This window comes from Cupressus sempervirens, chromosome 5 (genome assembly GCF_028749045.1).
Source record: "Cupressus sempervirens isolate cs-2001-9-10 chromosome 5, ASM2874904v1, whole genome shotgun sequence".
Taxonomy (NCBI): domain Eukaryota; kingdom Viridiplantae; phylum Streptophyta; class Pinopsida; order Cupressales; family Cupressaceae; genus Cupressus; species Cupressus sempervirens.
This window is the reverse complement of record NC_143122.1, coordinates 493461194-493483902: the sequence shown is the minus strand read 5'-3', so window position 1 is coordinate 493483902 and position 22709 is coordinate 493461194.

Sequence of the window (22709 nt, the reverse complement as noted above, 5' to 3'; positions counted from 1 at the left end):
TTTCACTACGAAGAAGAAGGGAATAGAGCATTTGAATGTTCCCAATGCCAAGGAAGGATTGATCAAAGAATAGAAGGCCAAGCCAAAGTTGCACATGTTGATGAAGATTTCATATCCTCACATTCTGAAGATGCTGAAAGAGGAGAAGTCCTAGTTAATATAAGAGTCCTATTGAGTGGTGAGAATGAACCTGATCAAAGAAGGAGCTTGTTTCTCACAAGATGTAGATGTGAAGATAAGTGTTCTAATGTGATCATTGATGGTGGAAGTATTAACAATTTGGTGTCAGAAACAATGGTCACCAAGTTGAAGCTGAAGAGATAGAAACACTCACATCCATATCATATTGCTTGGGTGCAAGATAACCATAGAGTCACGGTCAATGAGCAGTGCTTCGTGAAGTTCAAGAGTGGAAGCTACCAAGATGAGGTACTATGTGATATCATACCTATGGACATATGTCATATGTTGGTAGGTAGGTCGTGGCAGTTTGACAAACATGTTGTACATAATGGACAAGCAAATACTTACACTCTAACCAAGGATGGAGTGAAACTCAAGTTGAAATTGTTGAAAGAGAAAGAAGAAAAGGTATGTAGTGCTGCCAGAACATGTTTTATTTGCAAATGAGTTTCTCAGAGGTATGAAGCATGAGCATATGTGTTTTGCTATAATTCCAAAAGATAGTAAAGAAGAAGTAGAGGAGGTACCTACAAAAGTTGCATATATGTTGGGAGAGTTTTTTTATATTGTATCAGATAATGTACCTGATGGATTTCCCCCAATGAGGAAGATCAGTCAACAAATGGATTTGGTTCTAGGAGACAGTTTTCCAAACAAGGAAGTGCACAAAATGACACCAACAAAAAGTGAAGAGTTGAATAGACAAGTTCATGAGTTGTTGTAAAAGGAGTTGATTTGAGAGATTCTGAGTCCATGTTTTGTACTAGCCATATTAGCACCAAAGAAGAATGGCGAATAGAGGATGTGTATAGATTCTCACACTATCAACAAGATCACAATCAAATATAGATTTCCATTACTAAGGATCGATGATATTATGGACTGTTTGAGTGGAGCTAAGTATTTCACAAAGATTTATCTAAAGAGTGGATACCATCAAATTTGCATTAGAGAAGGTGATGAGTGGAAGACTACTTTCAAGATAGAAGAAGGATTGTATGAATGGTTAGTCATTTCTTTTGGGCTAACCAATGCACCAAGCACTTTCATGAGGCTCGTGAATGAGGTGTGAAGGAGTTTTTAGGTAAGTTTGTTATTGTTTTCCTAGTTTATATTTTGACCTTTAGTAAGACAGTGGAGGAGCATTTGATCCATATTCGCAAGGTGTTTGATAAGTTGAGGGAAGAAATGTTGTTGATAAACCTGAAGAAGTGCAATTTTGTAAAGGAGTTGGTGTACTTGGGATTTGTAGTTTCAGCAAAAGGTTTGAAAATGAACCCAAAGAAAGTGAAGGCTATCCTTGAATGGCCTACTCCAAGGAGTGTGATAGAGGAAAGATCTTTTTATGGATTGGCTAGTTTTTACAGAAAGTCCATAAGAGGTTTTAGCAGTATTTGTGGACCCCTGATTGAAACAATGAGAGAGGATAGGAAAGAATTTAAGTGGACTGTAGGGGTAGATAAGAGCTTTAATCTATTGAAATAGAAAGTTACTAAGTAGCATGTTTTAGCACTTCCTAATTTTAGCAAGGTGTTTTAAGTAGACTGTGATGCTAGTGGTACTACAATAGGAGTTGTTATGAGCCAAGAAGATAGACCTGTTGCTTACTTTAGTGAGAAATTGAATGATGCCGACATAAAATATTTTGTTTATGATGAAGAATTTTATGCTATAGTTCAAGCATTGAAGAAGTGGAGACACTATCTTCTTCCTAAGGAGTTTTTTTTGTATAGTGATCATCAATCTTTGCAATGTTTAAATAGTCAAGAAAAATTGAACCAAAGGCATTTGAAGTGGGTTGAGTTTTTGTAGAGTTATAAATTTATTTTGAAACATAGGAGTGGGAAGTCTAACAAAGTTGTAGATGCTCTTAGTAGAAGAAAACATTTGCTAATAGAAATGAAAATAAAGCTAGTTGGATTCAAAGAACTCAGTACTTTGTATCCAGGTGATCCTAATTTTGGTGAAGCGTGGAAGGCTTGTATAGAACCTATTATACTTGACAAGACAAAGTGGTTGGATTTCATGATCCAGGATAGTATGTTGTTCAAAGGAAGCCATTTGTGCATTCCTAGAAGTTCAATGAGAGAGAATCTCATCAAGGAGAAGCATATTGGAGGATTGGCTAGAAAATTTGGCAGAGATAAGACCATTGCTTCGGTTGCTGAGAATTATTTCTGATCATAGTTGTAGACAGATATGAAGAGTTTGTACAAACTTGTCGAGTATGTCAAATGGCAAAAAGAGTGAAGTAGGATACATGGTTGTATCAACCATTACCTATACCAAGGAAGCCATGGGAGGATGTTAGCATTGATTTTTTTCTTGGATTATCAAGGACTCAGCATGGGCATGATTCTATTTTTGTCATGGTTGATAGGTTTTCAAAGATGATACATTTTATTCCTTGCAAGAAGACTAGTGATGTTGTTCATGTAGCAGAGTTATTTTTAAGAGAAGTGGTGAGACTACATGGTCTTCCAAAGAGTATAGTTTTAGATCAAGATACCAAATTTATTGGGTATTTCTAGTGTACATTGTGGAAGAAATTGAAGACAAAGTTGAAGTTTAGTTCATCACATCATCCATAGACTGATGGACTGACAGTTGTGAATCACAGTTTGAGAAACTTGCTGAGATGTTTGGTTGGAGACAAGCCAAAAGGATGGGATCTAATTTTACCATAGGCAAAATTTGCATGTAATAATTCTATGAAAAAGAGTACTAGTAAATCACCATTCCAGATTGTATATGGGAGTAGCCCCATAAATGCTTCTGAATTGAGGCAGTTGGATAAAGGAGAGATAAGTAGTGTTGAAGCAGAAGAATTTGTTGAACATTTGAAGAACATCCATGAGGAGGTGAGTAAACACATCATACAAATGAATACATAGTATAAAGCTAAGGTAGATGTGAAAATGAGGTATAAGGAATTTCATATTGGAGATGAAGTCATGGTTCATTTGAGAAAAGAGCATTTTCCAGTAGGGACATATAATAAGTTGAAGATGACAAAGTTTGGACCATGTAATATAGTGAAAAGGCACGATTTTGGAAATGCTTATGAAGTAGAGTTGTCTATTGAATTGAATATTTCACCAAAATTTAATATTTTATATTTGACATAGTATTATGAAGGAGGTGATGGAGATGAAGTTGCAGAAGCACAGTGGAGTATTCCAATAGCTAGTTTGGCTACAAAGGAGATTGAGGAGAGAATGGATAGTCGTGTTGGAAAAAGTACAAGGAATAGAACTTATGAGGAATACCTGGTCAAATGGAAAGGGAGGCCAGTAGAGGATTCATCATGGTTAGCAAGGGAGGAGGTTTAGCATCTTGGTTTTCCTCTGAACACTTGAGATGTGACAGAGTCTTTTCTCAAATTACCCCAGGTATTTGATGCAAGAGCATCTTGGGTGTAAGAGCAATCTTGCATCACCCAAAAATATTTTCTTTTCAATCTTTTCTATTTTAATAAGGACTAGTAGATAGGGTGGTTACTATTTATAGAAACTTTCTATTTTTAGTAATTTTTTCATACAAGCTCAGAATGTTCTCATTTTCTACATTAAGGTTCATTTTTGAGTTATAAGCCTACCATAAATCATTGCTCCAGCTTAAGTATCAGAGAAATTATTATGGATTTTTGGTAGAAATATTTGCATAAAAATCTTCAAGCTCACCATTAGAGGTCGTAGATTGCCTAGATGAGGTTCAAAAACTTGATAGAAGGGCACTTGCATCATTCCAAGCTTGTAGATCAAGGGTTGGCATTTCCAAAAAGTGGTTATAATGGCCAATTAATAGTTCGTGAGTTATGGCCATTCAAAGTTGGGCTAGCCGAAATATCTAAAAGAATTATCAAAGATGTATTTGGTTGACTCTATATGTATTGTTAGGGTCTGTCAACCCTAGGTCTTAAGTTTGAATGTCTAGAACCTTCTCGAGCACCATAAAGATTGCCTATTTAAGAAAGGCTCGAACATTGTCTAGAATAACTTTGGCTTGCAAATTACTATAATGAAGAGGCCCATGTGGGTTAGCATTTTGTACTTGTGAATTTTGTGATTCCGCATTTGTGGCACAAATAAGAAGTCCATATTTTATTCTCACATTTGTTATTGTTTCTTTGTTTCTATTATGAGTTTATGGTTCTAAGGGGAGCACCCTTTATCAAAATCTCAACAAGACCCTATATCGATATGATACTAACAAGATAAATGCTTGGAACTCGCAAGAATTCTTGTCTTCTCAAAAACCCTCCTTCTTGAAATTTGCTCCTCCAAACTTGTGTGTGGAGAAATGAGCTCTAATTTCTTAATAAAGAGCTTTCTCCTTTAGGGTTTTGGTTTTGCAAACAGGCAAACCCCTTTTCTTTATTATTTTAATCTATTTTGATTTCATGTGTAAACTTTTTGTGTTTTAAATTAAAATAAACTTTATTTAATTTATTTTCTCTCTCTTTTATTAAATCACAAGACATCTTTAATAATATTTATTAATTTAACTAATAATAATATTCAAAGTTTATTATAAAAATGAAACTCTTAAATAAATTACTATTAAATTAAATAAATATAATTACATCAAAATAAAACTTTAATAAAATCTTTTAAATCTATTTTTTCTATTTAATTAATTAAATATAATTAAAAATTAATTTTTCTTTATAAATTTTTTGTTAAATTAAATCATTTAATAATATTTTTATTTGATTTAGTTATAACTAAAAATCATAATAGACCCACAAATCTAAATAAGAAGATCCATCTGAAAGACAAAGTACTAAATCAAACTCCAAGGTCAAAAATTCAAATTCATGTCACTTGACGAATTCGGAAGGGTAAATAACTCAGATACTTGTCCTAGGACAATTATCTTAGGGTTAGAATTTGGACGCAAGAACTATCTCCCCTCTTTACCATTAAGATATTGCGATAAGGCATGCTCATCCTAGCAATTCAGGAAAGTCGATGCCTTGTACCTAAAATTTGCATAAAAGTCGAGCACGTACATATACATATAAATCTAAACTAAATAGGAATTGGTGCATTGTGTAGCTCCTGACTAGCAAGTGACTATGACTCCCTCCCTCAACCACATCAAAAATGTCAAACATAAAGTAGAACATACATGTACACCATACACATGCAAGTAAGGGGTAAGTAACAATGGAAAATTGCATATAAATCATCTGTCTAACTATCATCGTGAAATAACTGAAATCACTATATGAACATATGGAACATCATCATCAAAAGGATAAACATAAACACATGAAATAACTGAGTATCAAGTAGCTCATCAAATATATCAACTGGGTATGAAATAACATCCAATCAAATCAAGTAACCAAGTACCACTAATCATAAAACATAACCATAAACTAGCCTAAAAGAATTCGGCAATCCAACATGAAAAGTAAACTAGGGGTAGGCATAACAAGAGTCTTCAAAGCGTGAAGTTCTTCAACTTCGATCCCATTGTCAATATCTTCAACTAAATCTTCTTGAAATGTAATCTAATTATAATTTTTTTGTTCTATGACATGTAACTAATTATCTTCATCATCATCTAGGTTATTACTACACAATATCTCCTACAACCAAAATCTTTCATCAAAATTCATAATGGTACTCTCAAAAAGTTTTTTTAATCTTTGATTATTGTTAGAAACATTAATCTTCACTTGGATGTATTTAATTGGGATATTCCAAGGATCCTTAAATGTAGTTGGTCCTATTGTACACATGTGGAGGACATGTCATTATTTGCCCTTGATTCCACATGTGAGGACAACTCATTTTTATAACTCCTTTATTAAGGAATTTAGTTTATCCTCCTTAAGAGGATTGTGACACTTTGCACACACCTATTATGAATGTGGCATTCATAGAAATGGGAGTTACACATGCGAACACATGCAACTCCTTCCTCATCTCTTTAAAAGAGATGCTCATTTCTCTTTCTTCTCTACACATCACTTTGATATTATTGTATTGAGCTATTTTGCTCCACCACTCTCTCTCTCTCTCTTTTCTAGGCATTTGCCTTCATTCATAATACTCACAAGGGGTTTTCTTTGCTTTCCCCTTATAAATCCTTGTCTCCATTGTTGAACTATCTTGGTGTATGCTCTTGGATTTTGCTTATCTCATGATAACATTGTTTCACACTTAACTTAGATTGTTTTTCGTTTCTTGCTCTATCTTATCGTTTCTTTCATGGTATCAAAGCTTGGTTACTAATCCTTGTTTTAAGTTTTTGTGTTGATGGTTGCCATTCATTGGAGCACACCTTATTTGGAGAAGTTATTGAGAGAAGAAGTTTGTGTTGTGGGTGTTTGCTCATTCTAGCATCTTCTGTGTGCAGGTTTTATTTTATCATCTTTTATCATTTTTTAGTAACCCTCTTTTGAAGGCTTGCCGCCAAAGGGTTTTCCTATCAAAATTTCAATTTTTTTTTGCTCTTATTTTTGAAGGCATGCCACCAAAACAAGAAGCATTTCTTACATAGCACTCATTTATTATAATTGTGCAATATTTTAAATATTTATTTTAATGTATGTAGAAGAGTAGCATTTAATTTGTGCCATTTTGTAGATTAATTTCTTTTTAAATTTAAAAAATTTGCTAATAATATTATTGTAGGGAATACTTAAGATTTATTATTATTTTTATCCTACATTCAATAATTTTTTGAAATTAAAATTTTTATCTACTTTTATTGAAATTTAAAACATACCCTATTCATACCTTTTAATCAATCTAAAATTTTTCCTATTTTCTTTATATACATATATATATATATATATATATATATATATATATATATATATATATATATATATATATATATATATATATATATATTGAAATTTAAACTTTATATTTCTTTAATATATGAGATTTTAATATCTCTGCCAAATCGGATCTTACCTTTTTTTTTAATTTGATTTGCTAGTTCTTCTTAGCATCTTTCCCTATTTTTATTCTTTCTAATTCTCTCCCTAATCGTTCATCTTCTTAATCTAAGTTTCTAGTTTTTCTTCTTTGTCAAATCCACCATATTTTTTTTTTGTTCTTTTTGTTTCAGCTCTCTGCAACATATTATTGATTGTTGGATTTTTCAGTCATTTTTCTATACCTCTTGTTTTGCTACGGCGGTTTCCTCTTCACGTGAGTTTTTTTTTGCATATTTTATCATTGCATCTATTTGCTGCCTTTGTTACTGCCCTCATTAATTTTTTTATTGCATGTCTTGATTTGTATCATTTCCTTCATTGTTTCTTATCTACATGTTTGAAAGCTCAATCTGTGCGTGAGCTTTTAGTTACGCCTCCCAAACTCTCAATCTCAGCATCAAAGAGTTGATTAGAAGCCTCAGCTAATTTTATAGTCATTTTTCTGTAGCACCAAGCCTCAGTGCTCCCTCTACTCCCACTAGCTTGGTAGTGGACATGCCTTATTTTTTTCCTTTCTCGCCTTGAGCCTCCTTTCCTGCTTTGATTTTCTATTCAACCCTTGACCATTTTTGTAAGTGTGCATGCAATTCTCCTTGCCGTTGCACTTGGCAGCCAAGGGTTTAAATGTACATAATCATTGTTTGCAGCCAACATTTGATTGGATTCTTTTATGTCTTTTTGTCCTTAAGCAAGGTTTATTTGATTAGTTTTGCTTATTGCCACTTATTAGGTTTTCTTTGAGTTGATTTTTTTAAAACTTTTGGTTTTATTAATAAGTTTTTAATTAAACATTTATTGATTATTTATAAGAATCATAAATTTTGTTCAAAGTTTGGTTACATGTTATAAGCTTTCATTATAATTCAGAGCTTTCTTTATAAGCTTTCATTATAAGTTTTTATTAAGATATTTGTTGGTTTCTCATTATTTATTTATAATTTATTAAGTGGTCCTATAATGAAGTTATCAATTTAATTTATAACTTCAAATCTTGACCCTTATAACTTGTTTTTAATCATTTCAAATCATTAGGAATAATAATTATAGCTAATTGAATCCGTCTGTCATTTATTCCTTTTTAATACAATAATCATTTAATCATTCAAACGCCTCTGCATTATTCTTCTATTACAGATTAATAATCATTTCTAACATCTGCTTGTAGGGTTCTATCATTATGTTTCACCTTAATAATTAGTAATTATTATTCTAACGTTTCTTTGTAGGGTTGTATCATTTTTTTTCAGAAACTTATTCATAGTTCTATCAGCAACTTTATTTAATTCAAGTTAACGTATAATTCATATTTCTATTAGGGGGGCATTTTTTTTTTCCATAAAAATGTCAACCTTAATTCCAGAAATAAAACTTAATCATACTAATTATCATTCCTATAAAACACATATTTCATTTTTTTTTATTTTAAACACTTGTTCGAGATAGCCACTGATCCTTCTGTTGAACCTGGTTCAATGGCTACCCAAGACGAAAAAGATACTTGGAAGCTTAAAAATTAAGAAGCTTTAAGTTTAATTGGTATTTCAATTATTCTAGATTTATATGTTTTAATTGCACATTGTTCTAAAGCTCATGACGCCTGGTCAATTTTACAAACCAAATATGATAGTGCAGATGAATCCTGCAAAATACAGTTGCAGGATCAACTTGAAGATCTTAGGTATACAGATTTTAAGACCATGGATGAATTTTTGTTAAAATTTTATTCTATTAAAAGTCAACTTGTTGCTTTAGGTGTTCAATTAGATAACATTCGCCTAATTCATATTATTCTTAAAAAGTGTCTTCCTAGACAATTTCAATAGTTTATAACTAATGTTCATGCACAACTTGCTATTCCTACATTATCTACTCAGTTAACTTATGTTATTTTTCAAAATTTATTAAGACAGGAAGAAGCTAAGCTAATTCAATTTGGTACTCTTAAATCAACTGAACATGCATTTATGTCTCAGAATTCAAATAGTAATAATTTTTGTTCAAATAATAATAATAATAATCATAATAACAAACACTATAATAATAATTCTAATAATTCCAATAATAAATCTCATGCCAAATATAACAATAATAACAATAACCATAACAATCATCATAATTAAAATCGTAATAATAATAATCAAAGGAATCATTTAAATTCCAAACCTCATTGTTCTTATTGTGGCAAAGATGGTCATGTTGTCAATAATTGTTTTAAAAGAAAAATGATAAAAAAAAACCTATGAACAATAGTAACCATAATCAAAAATCAAATCATAAAAATGGTAACTCTACTGGTTCCAATTCTTGTCATGCTTTTACTTGTAGCTTTAATGTTTCTAGACCTTTAGAGTGGATTGTTGACAGTGGTGTTTCACAACATGTAACTTCTCATAAGGAAATTTTTGATTCTCTACAACCTGATATTGCTAACATTCCTATTCAATTAGCTAATAATTAGACTTGTAAAGTTGAAGGTTTAGGTGATGTCACTATTCCTAATGGTAAATTGCATGATGTATTCTATGTACTTAATCTGAAAACTAATTTGTTTTATGTTTCAAAGTTATGTCAGGACTATAAAGTTGAATTCTATAAAGATACGTGTTATGTGATAGATCCTCAAACTAAACAAGTGATTGCTCATGCTAAAATGGATAATGACAACTTATTTAAATTCCATGAATTTTGTAGTTCACGATATTCTTTACATAATTCCATTGATTTCAATATATGTTATGAAAGACTTGGCCATTTAAATTCAAATTAGATTAATTTAATGCAAAAAAGCAATATGGTTGATGGTGTGCCTCACATTATTCCTTCTAAGATTTCTTGTACTAGTTATATGAGTGGTAAGATGCATAGGGAGCCCTTTCCAAGTGGTAAATCATGGCGGGCAACTCATAAGTTGTACCTTGTCCATAGTGACCTTTTGGGCCCCATGGAGAATAACTCCATCCAAGGTTCTCGGTATGCACTTACCTTTGTTGATGATTTTTCTAGATGAACTTGGATCTATTTTTTGCATAGCAAGGATCAAGTTCTTGATATATTCATTGAATTTCAGTTATATGTTGAAAGGCAATCTGGTTTTAAACTTAAAATTCTCAGAACTAATAATGGAAAGGAATATGTGAATAATGCTTTTCACTCTTATTTGAAATCATGTGGAATTAAACACGAGCTTACTATCCCTAATACACCACAGCAAAATGGTGTGGCAGAAAGAAAGCATCAGACCATTATAGAAATGGCTAGATGAATGTTGCATGCTAAGAATTTGCATTATAAATTTTGGGTTGAAGCCATGTTTTGTGCAACTTATATTCTTAATAGGACTCCTACCAAAGCTCTTAAGGATATTACTCCAAAAGAGGTTTGGTCTGGTAGGAAACCTGATTTACATTATTTGTAAATTTTTGGATCTATTGCTTATGTTCATACTCCTAAACATAAATGAAATAAATTAGATGCTAAGTCTTTTCCTTATATTTTTGTTGGTTATGATGAAAACACTAAGGATTATTGTGTTTATGATTCTACTACTAACAAAGTTCAAGTTGCTAGAGATGTTTGCATTGCAGAAAATGGTGTACATGACTATTCTACTACACTTGATGCAGAATTCAGTGGCACTAAAATTGTGCTAGTGGAGGACCAACCTCCTTCTCTTAACCCTACTCCTCGTCTTAACCCTACAACTCAAGCACCAAATATTATTTTTGCTTCTACTAATAATGATATTCAAGTAGCTACTAATGATGCTTTTATTGATAATGATTCTTCCTCTAGTGATGATTCCATTACAACTAAACGTAAACCTAAATGGGCTCAAAACTTAATCAATGAAAGTGATGACTACATTTCTAGATTTGGTGGAATTAAACATAGAAGGATTAATTATTGTAATTATGCTTTTATGACTATTATTATGAATTCTAATGATCATAAGTCTTTTGATGAAGCTAACTCTCAACCTCATTGGCAAAAGGCCATACAAGAGGAATATGACTCTTTAATTGCTAATCAAACTTGGGACTTAGTCAATTTACCTCATGACAAGAATATAGTTTCATGTAAATGGTTATACAAAACAAAATTGAATGCTAATAATGAAATTAGTAAATTTAAGGCTAGATTAGTTGCTAGAGGTTTCTCACAAATTGAAGGATTAGATTATAATGAAACTTTTGCTCGTGTTGCTAAAATGCCTACTATCAAATTAGTTCTTGCTTTAGCATCTAAAATGAATTGGCCCATTCATCAAATGGATTGTTAAAAGTGCCTTCTTAAATGGTGATTTACATGAAGAAATCTATATGGATCAACCTCCTGGATTTGTTAAGAAAGGTAGTGAAAATCTGGTTTGGAGATTAAAAAAATTGATTTATGGTCTTAAAAAATCACCTAGAGAATGGTATTCTAAAATTAATTCATTCTTTATTTCTCAAAGCTTTTCTAGAAGTAATAATGATCCTAATTTGTATATTAAAGATACTAAAGATGATATTATCATTGTTATTGCTTATGTGGATGATCTAATTCTCACTTCTAGTTCAGATGCTTTGATTTCTAATATTAAGTTTCAACTTAAACATAAATTTTAGATGACTAATTTAGGTATTTTACATTACTTTTTAGGGATGCAAATTTGGCAAACCCCTAAGGGTATCTTTCTTTCTCAAAGCAAGTATGCTCATGACCTTTTAGAAAAATTTAAGATGAATGATTGTAACCATGTTTCAATTCCATGTGAATTAGGAACTAAATTAATGGCTGATATGAATACTCCTTTTGTTGATGAAACTTTGTATAGGCAATTGGTAGGAATTTTAAATTATTTAACTCTCACTAGACCTGATATTGCTTATAGTGTTGGTTTAGTTTCTAGATTTATGTCTAAACCTCAACAAACACATTTTAAAGTTGCTAAAAGAATCTTAAGGTACATTATAGGAACTATTAATATGGGATTATTCTATGATGCCAATTCTAAATTTATTTTACATGGCTATACTGATTTTGATCTAGGTGGAGATCCCAATGATGGGAAATCCACTTGTGGCTATTGTTTCTTTGTTGGTTCAGGTGCAATTTCTTGGAAAAGTAAAAAAGAACACTCTATTTCCCTTTGCTCAACTAAAGTTGAATACAAAGGTTGTACCAATGTAGCTAAGGAAGCCTTATGGTTTAGAAGACTTCTTGAAGATTTGGGTCTACCTCCACAAGCACCTACCCCGCCACATTGTGACAATAAAAGTGTTATTGCCTTGGCAAAGAATCCAATTTTTCATGCAAGGACCAAACATATTTCACTTCAACATCACTTCATTCGAGAACAAGTTGAAGACAAGAAAGTTACTCTTCTTTATTGTAAAGATGAACATCAAGTGGCTGATATTTTGACAAAACCACTTTCTAAAGAGATATTTCAATTTCATTGTAAAAATTTGGGTTTACAACCCTTTGATGTAAGCTCCCCAAGTAAATATTAAGGGGGGTTGTTAGAGACATTAATCTTCACTTGGATGTATTTAATTGGGATATTCCAAGGATCCCTAAATGTAGTTTTTCCTATTGTACACATGTGGAGGACATGTCATTATTTGTCCTTTATTCCACATGTGAGGACAACTCATTTTTATAATTCTTTTATTAAAGAATTTAGTTTATCCTCCTTAAGAGGATTGTGACACTTTGTACACACCTATTATGAATGTGACATTCATAGAAATGGGAGTTACACATGCAAACACATGCAACTCCTTTCTCATTTCTTTAAAAGAGATGCTCCTTTCTCTTTCTTCTCTACACATCACTTTGATATTATTGTATTGAGCTATTTTGCTCCACCGCTCTCTCTCTCTCTTCTAGGAATTTGCCTTCATTAATAATACTCACAAAGGGTTTTCTTTGCTTTCCCCTTATAAATCATTGTCTCCATTGTTGAACTATCTTGGTGTATGCTCTTGGATTTTGCTTATCTCATGGTAACATTGTTTCACACTTAACTTACTTGGATTTTTTTTGTTCCTTGCTCTATCTTATCATTTCTTTCAATTATAATAGTTTCAAACTTTTCTATTAGTAGAATAACCAAGATATATTCCTTTATCACTTCTACAATCAAACTTTCCTATGTCATTCTCTTAATGTAACATTTTATTCTAAAAATTATAAAATATTTAACTATAGACATATTTCTATACCATAGCTCATAAGGTGTCTTGTGATGCTTTATCTAGACTCCATTTAATGTGTAGATTTCTTTAATACATTTATGGTACTTTTCCTTCCAACATTATAGTCCTTACAATATCAATGATTGTTGCATTTCTTTTTCCTACTATCCCATTTTGTTGAGGGGTTCTAGGGGAAGACATATGTCTCTATAGTGTAGGTTCTATTGAATTATCTTGAATTAAATTCTCCACCATGATCCAATCTCAAAAATTTCAGCTTTATTCTAGTATTAGTATCAACTTTGGCTTTGAATGTCTTGAATTTGTCAAATGCATCTAACTTTTCATTCAAAAATGCAACCCATGTCACTATAGAATAATCATCAATGAATAAAATGAAATATCTATCAATTTACCAAGTCCTTGTCTTAGTAGACCATATATATTTGTATGAACCAAATCTAAAATGCCAAAAGCAGTAATGCATTTTTTTAAAAGTAGTTATTGTTTGTTTCCCCATAGTGCATTTCTTGCATAGTATGTTAGTAGGTTTTGTGAACATTAGTAAATATCTCACAACATTAGTAGTATTGTCTTCACAATGTTATCAAAATTCACATTAAAAAATCTCTTCTAGCATTACCAATTATCATTAATTTTACAACCAAACATCTATTCTCTGATGAATTCAAATGAAATGCTTACTTATGGTCTTTGTTCCAGATGTAATCTTAATTATTTACTCATTTTTAATAGTGTACATTCCATCATTGAATTTTAGGTTGTATCTTTCATCAACCAAGTGTCCAACACTCAAAAGATTACACTTTATTCTATCAAAAAATAAGACATCACGAGTATTATTCTTATCATCAAGGGTAATTTAACCTCTTCCATTGATCAAATAAGTAGTTTTATGTTGGAATATAAAAGCATCACTGTCATACCTATCAAGCTTCACACATTTATTTAAATCACCTATCATATGGTCTGAACATTCACTGTTTGTTACCCATTCATACTTCTTCTCTATCTGGGTAATTAAGGATTTCTCTCCAATCATAAGATTTTCATCGTTAATAGATGTAAAACAATTAATTCCTCACTATTTTATAATTCTTCATTAATAGAACCTTCTCTAGTAGCATAATAGCATTTCTTTTGATAGCTAGGCTTAAACTTCCTTATTTTATGTTTAGAAATTTTCTTTAGACATCTAGATATAAAATGACCAATTTTACTACATGAAAAATATTTCAAATTAAATTTTCCTTCATAATTACCTTACCTCTCAATAACCTCTTAGAGATCATGGCTTCCAATTCTTCTTTCTTCCTTTCCTCTTCCTTAATTTGTTCCCATTCCTTAACATATGTAGCAAATTTTGTAGAACTAGTAGAGCTTGTAGACCTATCATAATCAATCTTATTATTTATTTTAGAAATAGTAGCTTTAAAATGTGATTCTACCTTAGGTAAAGAATGTCCAAGTTTATTCATTTCCAAATTAGATAACTTACCAACCAACAATTCTCATGTCATATTATAAATAGTTATAATCTCTTCAATAGAAAAAACCTTGGTGTCATAGAAGGATGACAAAGATATAAGAATATTTGACATAATTGAATATTTGGTAATGGTTCCTCAAGAATCTATAATTCCAAAAGAATAGTATGTTATCTTCTACAAATATGTCACAGTATTCTCATCTTCACTGATTGTCATAGATTCCAACTTCCCTTTCAGACTACGTAACCTTTCTTGTTGCAAAAGGTTTTCATCTTCATACATTAATTGTAATTTTATCCAAGTATCATGAGAAGTCTCATGTTCCATCGCATCTTTATATTTAGTATCATCTAGGAGAATGAGTAAGGATTCATTGGCAATCATGTTGCAATAAAATCTCTTCATTTGAGCTCTATCTGCATTCTCGAGAGCTAGAAATAGTAAGAATACTTTATAAGGTTCCAATGTGTTATACCTATGAAACTAAAGCATGTAATCATCCTTCCTTTCCATAGCGAATATTTAGTTCCATTAAAATTTGATTCTTCTTAAAGGCCATTGAAAATATCCTCAAGATTTTAAGCTTCAAAAGAGGACCAAAGAGCTATGCTACCAATTGTTAGGAATAATAATGCACTACACCCATTTGAGAAGGTGGTGGGGTGGGGGTTTAACTAGTTGTGAGAAAATTAAAATATTAAACCATCCACAACTTATAAACTATGAACCTTAAATTAAATGCAAAGAAAATAACACCATAACACATAAAACTAGTATTTTGTTCTCGAGAAAAACACAGTCAAGGAAAAAACCCCAGTGGGGATCAAACTCACAAGATGATGCACTCTCACATATAAAACCCTATTAAAGGTGCAATGAGGAATTCAAGTGAATTTAGCCACTCACCTAAAGCACATATATCTATTACAACAAGGGAAACAACCTTAATTATATAAAAATCAAATTACGACAAGGAAAATAAACCAAAGAGTGAGAAATAATTCATTGTGGACAAAAATATATGGAAGTGAAATGATCAAAAACATCAACTATGCCAATACAATTTCTTTAAAGCACAATAATAGATTCCACTCATACCTCTTCCCAAATAACTCTAATCTATACTATGATCCACACTCACATCAAAAAAATTGCATCATATCACCCATATACATTTGCACACACCAAATTCACAAAAGAATTCACTTCCTTATACAAGTCTCAAACACATATTAGGTTGACTCAATACAAAACCTAATGGAAAAATAAATTGCATCAATCAATGTGATTCCATAAGTATCAGCAAGAACACATATAGTATATATTATAAAAATAACTAACATGCAAACACTAAATAGATAATCAAGATAATCCAAACAACATGGTTATTGATTAAGTCAGTCAAGAAATAAATTCCCTTTCTTTGTCCAACAATCAAACTAATTTATGAACCAATAATTCTCAAGAAACATTGCTAATAAAAAAAAATGTATGTCTTCATGAAGTATCATAAATCACAAACCAAAATTTTGCTCCACTAAAACTTATCAATCAAAATACCAAACTACAGTTTGAAATAACTCTTAGGAAATAACAACAATATCCATTCTTCATCAAATCTTGTATGACTTCACTCAATCAACTCACAAATACATGAAATGGAAAATATATTAGATAGACTCACCAAACATCATTCCAAAAAATCTACAAGAAAATATGCATCAAAATTGTGCATCCACCAAACATATATCTACATTGATCACCAACAAACACACATAATGTGTGTGTGTGTGTGTGTTGATACCAATGACAAAATATTAATGCCAAACATAATAGAAATAATTTCACTCCCAAATAAGACAACAATATTCATCTCTAATAGGTTTTAGGTTATGGAAATTATCCTTTAGCTTCATCCACCCTATTAGTCCCTCAAATTGTTGGTTGGATTCCTATGAGTCTTGCCCACTCAATACTAGGAAATTTGACACAATTTGACCAGAATATGGGTTTGCTCCTTTAAGAATCAAATACCCCTGCTCTTTAGGCCCTACAATACCTAGGCGAGTACACATTTACAATAAGTGCTCACAATGATTCAATACTTCTAAATGCAAGCGTTATGAATGACACTCTTAAGATGACAATTGATTCTTAAAGAGAAATAACAACTATTGAACTCAATACTTTTAAATTGCTTTAAAGAGTGACTGGAAATATGATTGAGAAAGGACAAATGATAGGCAAATGAACAAGCCAAAGAACCACACAAACTTCAATTGTATGTCAACTCAAATGAATCAAGTAAGAATAGTCCTTGATCTAATATTGGGAAAATGGAGTCAACATTGAAATAACACATCATCTCTTATGGAGACAGTGTGCACCAACCATCAACTTTCGGACTAAGAAATTAAAACATGAACCCCAGTCTAAATCAATTTAACTCCAACTAAAAGATACCAATTAGACAAACATCACATTGCCTGTAATATTTGATAATCAAAAGTGCATATCAAGTTTGATCTATTAAATAGTAGTTATAGATCCAAGAGGAAAATGTAGTATGCAAGAATTGAAAAACCAATTATGAAAATTCAAACAAAAAAGAGGTCTTTTATTGATTTAGAAAAGGAAGTACAATTGAGTTGTGTTTAATTCCATTACCTAAACAAATGGCAATAATCATCTAGCCAATATTTCATGATCTTTATAATTTCTTGTTCTTATCACTATATATTAGTATGAATGATCTCGATACCATTAATAGAGAATAAAAGGATGTATACAAGCTTTAGATCATCGTGATTGTGTCTAACTAAAAAATAAATGTAACTAAACACATTATTTTACAATACAAAATTTAACAAAATAATTAATCTAGAAGCTTTGGTTCTATTATCACAAGCTTTTTGAAAGGTCGCGTCCTTTGTTTTGAAAAATTAAATCTTTAGTAATCAAATGTGTTCTTGTGATCTTTTTTTCTTTTAGTGAAAGTTTCCATGCTCTAGATTTATAATTATTTGATGAATAATATCTATACAAGAAATAATCTAGTAAGATATTTTAATTTAAAAAATAAATTAAAACCTTACCCTTTAATTAGGTTTTTCTAGAATGATATGTAACTTCCTTCTTGCATATAATCATTTTATAAATGTTCCATATTTTATTAAAATATTCAATTAAGCACTATTTGAAAATACATAAAAATATACCCTAACATTGAAATTTAGGGTAGGGACGTATTATTGTTAGTTCCTGTCCTAGGCAGGAAACTATAGCATTCAATGCACTTTAACTTTTTAATTTGTTTGTCCAATTAGAACAATTTATTATTCAAATATTTTTTGACATATAAAGCTCTCATATTTATTGCATTAATAATAATTCAATATAAAATATTTATTGACACTTTTGTTGGTTGTTTTCGCTACAGTAGGTAATGAAACTTTTTCATCCAATTAGAATAGTTTATTATTCAATTACTTTTTGCAACTATAAAGTTTTATTATATATTATATTTAAACTAATTCACAAAAATATATATATTGACATTTCATATGTTTGTCCAATTAGAATAGTTTATTATTTAATTACTTTTTGAAACTATAAAGTTTAATTATACATTTAAACTAATTCACAAAAATATATTTATTGACAATTTGATTGGTTGTTTTGTGCTACAACATGACTTGCAATTTTTTGTACACAAAATACAACAAATTATTTTAGAGACTTTCGAAAACATGTTTTTTTTCTAACAAATTCTCTAATACTTATTTTAATTGTTAAACAAAACTTTACATTAATATTATTTCTTTCTATTAAACTCAATAAAAATCAAAACTACTATCCACAACACAAATCTAAACTACTAAACTACTATCTATAGGAACTAGAATCATTGAGTCCTTGTTTTTAAAATATTTCATCATAAGAAGTCCATAATATCTTGAAAATATATTCCTTAAATGCAACATGAATCAAAATATTTTACTAAATCCTTTTAATAAAATAGAATTTACCCCAAAGATGATTTATTTTTAAGGAACATATAAGAATGATTAATTCTATAAAGCTTTATTATTTCCCCAATTCGTATAAAGATATAACAATATAATTTTGATAAAAGAATATCTCTTGCAATATGTTTCTATGCAGAGATAATAAATAATTCCTTAGAAATCAAATTGATAAAGGAATACTCTACCTAAAATATAAACATTTAAAAATTTACTATGAGAGTAGGAAGCATATAAAAATTGCACTCACAAAATATACAATTTATCTTCATTTAACATTTTTAATGTATTAAGGAAATAAAAAAAAAATCTCTCTAAAATCATTAAAATATAAATGAATGATCAACATCTCTTATTTCCCTAATATGTATTTAAATTTTTTTTTTATAAATATGATAAAAATAAGAAAAAATCAAACATAACTCACCCTTCTACTTACAATGTCACCTATTCAGGAGGGCCAGAACATATACCTTATGAAATTGAGATATTTCTTCATTTCTCAACCACTTTAAACTCACCTTGAGAAACAAAGATTTCTTCTATTTCTACATCTCTCCATTTCTTCATCCCTTTCAAGCTGACCTTGAGAAATCAAGATATTTCTTCATTTCTCGATTTCTCAACTCCCTTCAAACTTACCTTGAGAAATAGATATTTTTTCCATTTCTCAACCCCCATTGAGGTGATCTTGAGAAATGGAGATTTAGAGAAACATAGATTTGTGTCATTTCTCAACCTCCCTCAAGGTGACCTTCAGAAATGGATATTTTCTCTATTTCTCAATATATCTGGACTAGCTCAGAGAAATAGAAATTTTATGTCAACCATGATTCTGTGTGCAAACAAGATCTTTGGAATTTTATTATGCTCACTTGAGATTCCAAATTTTTCTAAATCGTGAATCCATGTTAGAGGATCTGTGAAACTATAAAAATAACAGTCCATGCTACCTTGTAACATCTTCTACAACAAGATTTTGTCTATCTTTGTAAGTAGTGGATTAACTGATGTATTTTTCCTGCTATGACAATGTGCACTCTATTTTCTAGATCCAAATTTCATCTTACATCAACTTCTATCTCTTATAAAATAATTGTTAAACTCCAAACATTGTTGAGTCATTTTTAGCAATTTTTGGGCATTTTAAATGTTGTTAACTTCACAAAAATGCACAAAAACATCAAAAATTTGATGTCCAATGAATATAAAAGGTCTACGAGCCATTTAAGAACTATAAAACAACATTTAATGCTGAAAATGATCTTCAAATTTTCCCCCAAAAAAAAAAAACATGATTCAGATTTTTGGATAGCAACCTTAAAAAATAATTCTCATTCTTCAATCAAATGTATGGATTCACAAAAACTTCATATCCAATATGACTCCACATATCAGTAATTGATATTATCATTGTTATAAGTGCCATGTTCAAAACTTGGTTAACAATGCTTTGGTCATTGTATTTAACTTTTAAAATTTTAACTATTATATGATCACCGAGTACTTTTTAATATTCCTCCAAATATGCCTCAGAAATAACTTTTAATATTGTTGATTATGCATGCTACTCTTCTACTACAAATAATTTTAAACCATGGGTCTTTTCTTTCTAATTTTCTCATTACATATTCTCTATTATCGCCACTTCGTAGGTATCCTGAAAGTATCTCATAGAAGCAACGAAATGTTGCTCTTTCACTCTCTCTATAAATTACTATTTTTGATATGGAGATAAGGGTTAGGGATTTCTCACCTCTATAGACTTTGCATGTGTAAATAAATACATACCTAATAGTGGACTAGTTGCTGTGCTAAATACCTAGAAGGGGACTACCTAGCATGTTGATGTTTAGAATTCTAATTTTTTTTTGTGGAATTTATGGTTCCAACACATTCTTCCACCATCCAACATCTCTGTGTCACCTTCCTACAAGATTCCAAACCTTCCTTTATAAGGGAACATGTTTCTTCGTAATCCTCATTCTTTATGTAAAAAAGATAATATGTTTTTATGGCTTCTCAAATCTCACTTGATCACTCTTCGTCCTACATATAAGAGGCTTCACAGTATGAAATGTGAAGTTAGACATTCTTTTTTTTACATATCATCAAGTTTTGATATATTCTACTAGTGAATGGAAGCTCTTAAATACAATAACTCCATGAATGAGGTGTCATCAATCATTTTTGATGTAAGGTAGGGTGGAGAAATGAAGCCAAGATCATTCACAAACCACCTTGCTAGAGTAAAGACACACAAAATCCAACATATGGAAGAAACCATAAGAGATACATTGGTTCCAAATGTAGTTATGATGAGATAATCTTCTTTGCAACATGTCAGGCATAAGGCCTGCTTGGTTGTAGCTATAAACAATTAAGATACAATCTATGAGATTAGAAGCTTCGGCTATAGAGCCAAGATTGTGTTATATCCTAGATCTCAAAATATATAACCAGCAAGACCAAAAGTCGGCATGTTAGGCAATCAATTATAAAATATAGGTCATGCCCTAAAGGAAGAATTAGTGATCGAACAACTATGAAAAATTAAATTTGTATGGACAAAGTTAGGTCCACATGTCATCCAAGAAGAGATCCCCAAGGCCGTAGAAAGCCTTAAGATTACAAAAACCTCACAAAAGACAAAACCCACACATTACCTAGTATGCCAAGAAATAAGTACACCTCGATAAATGAGAAGAATAACTTCCAAAAGGAATGGTATTAATTTGCAAAAACATAGGATAAGGATCTAGGATAGGGATTCATTCAGAATCCAACAACACCAAAATAAAGAACACAAACAACAAAGGCCATTATGAAAATAGAAGACATGAAAAAATAATAGGAAATGTTTTGATTGATGAAATATTTCTAAAGTATCCAAGATGCTCCTGCATTTGACACTTGAGGTAAATAAGGACTAATATCAACATTAGGAAGTTTTGATAATCTGAGTAGAATCATAAAGAATTATCTTCTCTAGGTTTCTTTTGTCACTGAACTAAGTATTCTTGATAGTCCTTTCCTCTTATGCTCTTACTAACTCTGGTATAAATTTTTTTAGCTATTTTGTCTATCTTCTTCTTAGGATAATCAAATTTATCAAATGTCTCTTCACCAGATTCATAATACTCAAAGATGTTTGAAATTTTGAATATAGGTGAAATATCCATATCTTGGCAATTCAACTTTGAAATCATTTTCAATATCATTTTTATTCAAGATCATAAAAGGCCCAAATTTCTTCATCTTTAAGCTTACTATATGTCCTAACTAGAGATCTATTTTTCTTTAAGTGTACCATTACTTCATCTCCAACTTCAAAAGTTTTATGTCTTCTTTTCTTATCTACTCTTTCCTTATATCCTTGATTATTGTCATTTAGGTTACTTCTAACTTCCTCATGCAGATTCTTCATAAAGTCCACAAATTCTTCTTCTTTAGCATTGTTCTTTATTTCAACATTCAAGTTCATCAACTCTGTAGTTCTTCTAGGATTCATGTCATTTACAATCTCAAAAGGATTCTTCTTGATACTTCTCTTCACTAAATTATTAAATGCAAACTTCGCTTGTGCCAAAACCAAGTCCCAATTTGAAGGTTTATCTCTAATCAAGCATCTTGACAAGTTACCCAAACATATGTTCAAGACTTTAGTTTGTCCATCTGTATGTGGATGAAATGTAGAACTAAACTTAAGCTGAATATTCAACTTCTTCCAAAGTTTCCTCCAAAAATAACCAATAAACTTAGTATCTCTATTAAAAATAATAGTCTTAAGTAACCCATGTAATCTCACTATCTCTCTAAAAATAAATATGCTATGCATATTACA